The sequence below is a fragment of the Elephantulus edwardii genome, unplaced genomic scaffold (assembly GCF_000299155.1).
Source record: "Elephantulus edwardii isolate Elephantulus edwardi_28Jun2011 unplaced genomic scaffold, EleEdw1.0 scaffold00238, whole genome shotgun sequence".
In the NCBI taxonomy this organism is placed as follows: domain Eukaryota; kingdom Metazoa; phylum Chordata; class Mammalia; order Macroscelidea; family Macroscelididae; genus Elephantulus; species Elephantulus edwardii.
Window position 1 is genome coordinate 3881183 of NW_006399988.1, and position 9224 is coordinate 3890406.

General features: G+C 43.5%; 1 pseudogene; it reads right to left on the reverse strand.

The window, feature by feature from the left end:
* Positions 1-245: 245 nt before the first annotated feature.
* The window catches only part of LOC102851367, a 74748-nt pseudogene continuing 65769 nt past the window's right edge, over positions 246-9224 (reverse strand).

Here is a 9224-nt window from a genome sequence, read left to right on the forward strand (position 1 = left end):
TCCTGCCCTGGGGCTTTGCCTCTCAGCCCGCGGGGACCCAAGAGTCCCGGAGCCACAAGGATGGGCCCTGCCCCATGGGGGCCTGGAAGACTCAGCCACGCCAGGCCTTTCCCACGTGTCCTGCTGCAACACCAGCTAGGGCTCAGGAAGCCACGTACATGGGGTGACCGTGTCTGGACGGACTCTGGGCTCCTCTCTGTGCTGTCCGTGTCAGGGGCTGCGCCTTCAGGCAAGGCAGAGCGACCTCAGCGGGCCGACGTAAGGTGGTTCCTGCTGTGTGAGAACCTCTGTACTCGCTCCACCAGGTGGGCCACCAGCTTGTCAGAGATGCCCGGGGCAAGACTCCTTGGCTAGACTGAAGGCATTCTCCAGCTCCTCCAGTGTCCCTGCACGCCCACCACTCTGTCGGTGCTTTTCCTTGAAGACAGGCCGGACTAGTGTGGACAGGCTCTGGGACCTCGGCTCACGCTGCACTGGTTCTGTGGACTTCGGGGAGCCATGCAGGGCAGAACCCTTGTGCAGCTTGCTGTGAGGGCTGGGGCGAATGGTGGGGGGGAATGTCCAGATGGACACCATGGTCACCATCCTGGTCACCATCCTCTGCCTCACCATCGATGTCCGAGTCCTCGGAGCTGGACCTCCATGTCCCTCGGACTTCTAGCGCTTGTAGCGGTCGATGAGCTCAGTCAGGAAGGACATCTTCTTGGTGTAGCGGGCTATGAACTTGTGTTTCAGGAGCTCCTTGGTAGTAGGCCTAAATCTGGGGTCCTTGTTGAGGCAGGCTTCTATGAACTCCTTGAAGGGTTTGCTGTGGTGGCCTTCCAGTGTTGGGGGGTTGTTCTTGGGGATCAGGAACAAGACACGCATGGGGTGTAGGTCAGAGTTTGGGGGCTCCCCCTTGGCCAGTTCTATGGCTGTGATTCCCAGAGACCAGATGTCTGCCTTAAAGTCATAGGCTGACTGCTTGATGACCTCCGGCGCCATCCAGAAAGGGGTGCCCACAAAGTTGTTTCTCTTGATCTGTGTGTCACTGAGCTGGCCTGCCATCCCAAAGTCCGCCAAATTCACATCACCCTGCTCTGACAGCAACATGTTGGCAGCTTTAATGTCACGGTGGATCTTGCCCTCTGAATGCAGATAATCCAACCCCTTCAGGATCTCCCGAAGGATAGTGGCAATGTAGGTCTCCTCTAGGGCACCTGGCTCAGCACGGTGATCTCCTGCTGGATGTCCTCAATCTCATCCTCCGCCTCCTCCAGGTCAATAATTTTGATGGCCACAACCTCCTTAGAGCGGTTGTCGATGCCCTTGTACACCTCCCTGAAGGAGCCCTTCCCAATGCGGTCTAGCTTGGTGAAGAGTTCCTCAGGGTCCACGCGTGAGTTCTTGGGGGGAGGCTTGGTGTGAGGGCAGGTTGTCAGGGGGGGGCCATCAGTGAGTGTGAGGCAGGTGGTCAGTGCAGTGGGGTGGTCAGCAGTCAGTGTGGGGGAAGGCAGTGAGAAAACAGTGGTAGTTGGGAGGCGGTCAGGACAGGGGTAGGGGCCATTGTGAGGATTGTTAGTGGAGCACAGGTGGTCACTAAGGTGGAGCGATCAGTGTGGGAGTGATCGTTACAGGGTGTGCCAGTGCAGCCAGAAGGCAGTCAGAGTGACAAGTAGTGGCAGTAAGCGCAGGGAGCAGAGAAAGTGGGGGAGCAAGTCTTCAGCACAGGGGCAGGTCAGGGAGGCCATCCTGAGGGACGCAGAGCGAGCTAGCAGAGGCTCCAGACGCAGACTCCCAGGGCGGCCACAGCCTCGCCAGTCCTCTTGCATAGACTTGGACACGACCCCATGGGCACTACCCCACGGGGTCACCGAGGTCCTGTGCATAGTGCACACGCGGTGAACACAAGGTGCACTCTGCATTTGCTGCAAAGTTGGAGGAACTCATTGCTCCACACAGCGTCACCGGATTCCAGTCTTCCAGCTCCCTCAGTGACACAAACCCAGTGCACCTGGGTCCTGACCCTTCATGGCCATCAGTGCTCACCTGGGGTCACCTTGCTCACGCACACACTCACTCAGCAACCTTCCCTCTCGCCCGGGGGCAGTCTCACCATTCATAGGCAACCCGAGGGGGCACTGGGATTCACCTGGACTCCAGGCCGGCCGCCACTTCAGTCCACTCCGAGGGGCTCTATCCCCCGCCTGCTCAGCAGTGCCCGCGGAGGCCCCACCCGCAGCCTCTGATCGTGGCGACTGGCCTCGCAGCTCGCGAAGCGGCTGCGGCGGCACAGAAAACGAACAATATTCTTGATAACGTCCCACAGCTTATCTGTTCATTAGTGTTCAAGGCCTCAAATGTATTCCTGAGTTGGTTTTTAAATTCATAAGGGATAGACTCAAGGTCAGATTTTTCTTTCTGTGGATATTATTTAACCTTATTTGGCTTTAATTCGAACTTGCATATGAATAGTTGATGGTCTGTTTCACAATCAGCACCTGGTCCAATTTTCACTGATGATATTGAACTTCTCCAATGATTCCTTTCACAGATGTAATCAATCCGATTCCTGTGAATCCCATCAGGTGAAATCCATGTCTATAGCCTGCAGTTATTTTTCTTATAATAGGTATTTGCTATGAAAAATCATTGATTGTACAGAATTCTATCAGTCTATCTCCAGCCTCAGTTCTATCATCAAGTCCATATTTTCCAAATACTGATCATTCTTCTTGGTTCCCCACTTTTGCATTCCAGCCACCCATTATTATTAATGCATCTTGGTTACATGTTCAATCGATTTCTGACTGCAAGAGCTTATAGAAATCATCTCCTTCCTCCTGGTTGACTCTGGTTGTATGTGCATAAATTTGACTGATAGTGGTATTAACAGATTTTCCCTTGTATGTGTATGGATATTATCCTGTCACTTACAATATTATATTTTAAGATAGATCTAGAAATGGTCTTTTTAACTGTGAAAACAATCTTGGTTTTCCTCACTTGTTTATCTCTAGCACAATAGATCATATGATTGAAGAATTCAAAATGTCCCAAGCCAATCCATCTCATTTTGCTAATACATAATAAGTTAATATTTATGTATTCCATTTCCTTCTTTACAATGCCTAGTTTTCTACATTCATACTTCTCACATTCCATGTATCAGTTGTTAATTTCTTCTTACAACTGTTTTTCTTGCTTTGCATTTCCAAATTTGAGGGCTCAGCTTCAGTTGTCATATCTGTTAATCTACTTTAAGTGTGCTGTGCTATGCTGTGCTGTACGTAAGGTTTTCGAAGGCCTGTTATATTTTGAAAGTGGATGACCAATCTTTTTTCCAAATCTGTCTTAATTTGGATGGTTAGTGTTAAAAGAATATCTGATAGACAAACATTTTTACCTAGCAAATGAAAGACACTTCCCTTACAGAAATAACCAATACATTCACTGTTCCCCATCCCCTCAAGCTCGTGTGTGCTGTCTCTACCCTCTCCCTGCTACATCAAAATTCCTTGCACACTCAGACATCTGCTCAAACCCTCCATTACCTAGCCACCTCTTAATAATATCACAAATCACTTCAGTGATGCCTTGCACCACACACTGCTACTGGTCTCTCACACTGTTGTCTACCTTATTTAGGAAGATGTAAGTCCAAATCTCATGTACCACCTTCAGGGAAAGTTTTTTGTTTGATGCAGCATTGAGGGAAGATCCCTTCCACAGAAATTTTGCTAAGTTTCGTGACTTATTGTCTCTATTTACATTGCTGACACAATGTGTTAATTCCAAGGTCCAGATAGATCTCTCTATGATCTGATATGTTGGTGGTGTGAGACTGAAGATATCCATTTTGTAAAGGTGAAGTTAAGAATTGGCTTACACAGAATAATTTCAAGAAACAACATATGATCAAGAGGCAATGGTGATGAAGGAGAAAGTACAGGCTATTCTGAAGGACTTGGCAAAAAATAAAGCCCCAGGACTTGATGGAATACCAATTGACATATTTCAACAGATGCTTATCTGGACAGGTTCACCAGGTTGTCTCAAGAAATCTGGAGGACAAATACCTGACCAACTGACTGGAAAAGATCCATATTTATCCCCGTTCCTAAAAATGTTACCCAACAGGCTGTAAAAATGATTGTACAATATCACTCATATCACACGCAAGCAAAATCCTGCTGATGATTATACAGAAATGACTGAAATAGTATATTGACAGAGAATTACCAAAAATACAAACTAGGTTTAGAAGAAGAGATTGAGATTGTACACCGCTTTAGTTTGCTTGGCTCCATAGTCAACAGTCTTGGCATCAGCAGCCAGGAAATTAAAAGGCGCATTGCCATGGGAAAGTCTGCTGTTAGGGACCTCTCCAAAGTACTGAAGAGCAGTGGTGTCTCTCTGGAGACTAAGGTGCGTCTGATACAGGCTATGGTCTTCGCAATTACTTGTTACGCATCAGAGAGTTGGACAATGACCAGGGAGGATAGAAGGAGAATTGATGCCTTTGAGCTGTGGTGCTGGAGAAGAGTACTGAGAATACCATGGACTGCTAGGAAAACAAACAGATTTGTCCTGGAAAGGGTTAAACCGGGTGGCTCCTTGGAGGCAAGGATTCTGAGGCTCCGTCTAACTTACTTTGGACATGTTGTGAGGAGAGACCGGTCCTTAGAGAGGGACATCATGCTTGGGAGGGTGGAGGGACAGCGCAGGAGAGGAAGGCCCTCTATGAGGTGGATTGATTCAGTGACTTGGATAATTGGGATGGGAGTGTCAGAGACAGTGCGATTGGCACAGGACAGAGCGGAGTTTAGGGCTGTTGTACATAGGGTCGCTATGAGTCGCAGGCGACTCGACGGCACATAACAACAACAACAGTGGCACTGGAGATATTCTTGCCAATGTGAGATGGATCTTGGCAGAAAGCAAAGAATACCAGAGGAATATCTATCTGTCTTTCACTGACTGTGCAGAGGCATTTGACTGTGTGGATAACAACAAACTGTAGTTAACTTTGAAGAGAATGGGAATCCCAGACACTTGATTGTACTTATGTAAAACCAGGAAGCAGTCCTAAAAACAGAGCAGGAAAACACTGCATGGTTCAAAATCAGAAAGAGAGTATGTTAGGGATGAGTCCTATCCCCATACCTTTTCAATCTCTATGCAGAACAGATCATTCAGGAAGCCACGATTTATGAGAAGGAATGTGGCATCAGGATTGGAGACTTATCAGTAACTTACAATATGTAGATGACACAACCTTGCTTGCTGACACTGAGGCAAACCTGAAGTATTTGCTGCAGAAGGTCAAGGACTGTAGCCTTCAATACAGATTGAAGCTCAACATCAAGAAGACAAAAAATCTCACCACTGGGCTAATTGGCAGCACCATGATGGATGGAGAAGAAATTGAGGTGGTTAACAATTATAACTTACTCGGCTCTGCAGTCAACACTCTTGACATCAGCAGTCAGGAAATCAAAAGTTGAATTAAACCATGTAGGGTTCCCTTTTTTGTACAGTAATTCTGTACGCCATCCATCTTCTTTTGATACTTCCTGAATCATTCGAGATTTTGCCCGTAGTATCTCTTGATGCAGAAGATTAAGGAATGCAACTCTTGGTATGGATTGCATCTCAATGTCAAGAAAACTAAGATTTTTTACCACTGTACCAATCAATAGTCAACATCATGATAGATGTAGAGGAGACCGAAACTATCAACAACTTCTGCTTTCTTGAGTCCACAATTGACACCATTAGTACCAGCAGTCAGGAAATAAGAAGACACATTGCACTGGGAAAATATGCAGTTATGAATCTCTCCAAATTATTGAGGAGTAATGATGTCATTTGAGGATTAAGGTGCATCTGATTCAGACCATAGTCTTTCCAATCACTTGCTATGAATCTGAGAGTAAAACACTGAATAAGGATGACAGAAAAAAAATTGCCATCTTTGAGTTGTGGTGTTGAAAAGGAGCCTTGAAAATTCCCATGGATGGCCCAAAGAGAAAACATATATTTTGGAGAGGGTAGCTGGGGTGCTTTTTGAAGGCAGGGATGATGAGGGACATGACACTGGGACGAGTGGAGGCTTAGTAAAATGAGAGGAAGAACCTCAGCCAGGTGGACTGATATGGTGATTTCCCTGATGGACTCTTTTGTGTCAAGAAGTGTGAGGATGGTGCACGATAGAAGAGTTCAAATCTTTTGTTCATTAAGGCACTATGAGTCATAGTCATCTTAACAGCACTTAACAACTTTACTTAGTTTTGCAACTTGAGAATTGAATTTGTTTTTCAATTTCTTGAAAATGCCAACTGGGTTCTTCCCTTTTTATTCTCCAATTTTAGGTCTTAGCCTATTTTAACAATTTGCTTTGTCTTCTCAAGCTGCCCTTTGAAATCTTCTTTTCAGCTCTTTTACTTCAGCATCTCTTCCTTTTGTGTTGGTTCTCAATTTTGTAGTGCAATTTTTCGTGTGTCTTCTGACATCCACTTTTATTCTTTCTTCCTTCTCGGCCTTTTTTAGTGACCTTTTGCTCTCTTTATGTATGATATCCTTGATGTCATACCACAAAATGTCTAGTCTTCAATCTTTGGTGTTTAATGCTTCAAATCTATTTTTAAGATGGTTTTTAAATTTAAATGGAATAGACCGAAGATCATATTTTGTCTCTAGTGGACTTGTTTCAATTTTCTTCTACTGCAATTTGAACTTGCATATGAGTAACTGATGGTTTATTCCACAGTTGGCACCTGACTCAGTTTTAATTGCTTTTCCAATTTTTCCTTTCACAGATTTAGTCAAACTGATTTCTATGTAGTCCATATGGAAAAGTATACATGTAAAGTTGTTTGTACTTTTAAAAAAAATATATTTACTATGAATAAATCATTGAGTGTATAAAATTTGATCATTCTATTTACGACCTTTCTGTCACCAAGTCCATACTTTCCCAGTACCCTTTCTTATTCATTGTAATTGCATAGTTAGACTACACACTTCAGACTGCACACTTCTATATAAATGTTCAATTATTTCCCCTTTGATTTTATCTGTTTGTGCATATATTTAAATAATAGTCATATTAACAGATGTTTCTTGCATGTGTATGGCTCATATCCTAACACTCACAACATTGTTCTTAAGGATATAAATGGAAATTTTCTTTCTAACAATGACATTCTTTCTTTTATTTTAATTCCCAGCATACTACCATGTAATTGTCTGATTAAAAGTGGCCTAAGCCAGTCCATATCATCTCACTTTTGCCTAGAATGTCGATGTTAATGCATTTCATTTCATTTTTCATAATTTCCAGTTTTCCTGCTGAAAAACTTCATACATTCCATGTTCTAGTTATTAAAGAATATTTGCACTCTTTCTCCTCATGTTGATTTACTCCATTCTGGGCTCTACTTCTCAATTTGTAACTACCTGTGTACTCTGTAGTTTTTAGAAAGCTGTTATTTCAAAAGTGGATGGCCAATCCTTCTTCCTAATCTGTATTAACTGGGAGCTCTACTAAAACCATGAGTGACCCTTCTGGTATTTGACACATTTGTGGCAAATCCGGTAATATCACAGCACTCAAAAGTTACCTCAGTACAGCAAACTGACAAAAAAAGTGCATTGGTAGACAAGAATACTTGTATTTATGCTACAAAGTATTAATAATATGAAGATAATTCCCCCAGTATGGAAAACTGACAGAGAAGTTTTACAGTTTAGGAAATTCTACTCAAAAGTTTCTTTTCTCTGGGATTTCTGGAGGAAGGTCGTTGGTTCTGAGACTCTGCTCCTGGGCCATCTTCTTGTGGTTTAGTTTCTCTGTTCTTTCATCGGAAGCACATGGCTGACGCAACAAAATAGTGTCTCAGGTAAGGGCAATGTTTATCTGGGTCTTCTATGCTGGTGCTCTTCACTTAGCCTGAGGGTCTGAAATGGAGACTGATGGAAGATCTTTTCTTTCTTGCTGCCTGCTCGTGGTAAGCGTGTTGTAAGCTGTCAGCAAGGCCTAGAGGAAGCTGAAAGTTGAACAATAAAGATGACAGTAGAAAAAATGATGCCTTTGAGTCATGGTGTTGGAGAAGAGTGCTGAATATTTGATGAAATGCCACAAGAACAAATACATACATCTTGGAGAAGGTTCAGTCAGAATCCTCCTTGGAAGCAAATAGAGAAAATGCATACTTAGTTTGGACATGTTGCTAGGAGAAGCTTTTCCTTGGAAAAGGACATCATGCTTCGAAGGATGGGGACAGGCAACAAAGGAGAAAAAGACTTATTGAGGTGTATTTACAAAGCAGGCGTGACATCCACTTCCTAAATAACATGCCTCTGGAAACTCTATGAACTTTGATAAATATTGATAGTTGTAGAGGGCCTTCAGGCCTTTTGTTCATAGAGTCGTTTGACCTGAAGGCAATCAACAACAACAACAAACTAATGGGCTAGTGTGTCAGAGATTGAGAGAATGGCACAGAATAAGACAGGGTTCAGATCCATTATTCATAAAACTGCTGTAATTCATATTTGACTAGACAGCACCTAACATCAACAGTGTTCCTTATTCTATTCAGACAACAGTCTTTTGATCTTCGTCTTGATTTCACATGAGAACAATTAAGTATTCTGTTATTCCCATTATTTTCAATTTTAGCCATAATTTGTTATGATCCACAGAGTACAATGTGTTTGCATAGTCAATAAAGCATAAATAGATATTCTTCTGGTATTTTCTTCTTTCAGCCAGGTTCCTTTTGATATTAGCAATGAAATCACTGGTGTCATGGCATCTTGTAAATCCAGCCTGAATTTTGGAAGTCATCTGTCAATATACTGTCTTACCGTATTTTGGATGATCTTCAGCAACATTTTGCTTGCATGCAATATTAATGATACTGTTTGATAATTTCCACATTCCGTTTGATTATCTTTCTTGAAAATGGGAATAAATATGGACAAGTCTTTTGATTTCTAAATTGTTGTTAACATGAATGTTGGTTGTTTTTGTTGTATGTGCCATCAAGTCACTTGCGACTCATAGTGACCCTATGTACAAGAGCTCTAAATGCTGTTCTATCCTGTGCCAACCTAGCCATCTCAAACGCACTTATTCCCACCGCTCCACTCACAGAATCGATCCATCTCACCAAAGGTCTTCCTCTCCTTTGCCTCCCCTCCACTCTGCCAAACATGATGTCCCTCTCCAAGGACCA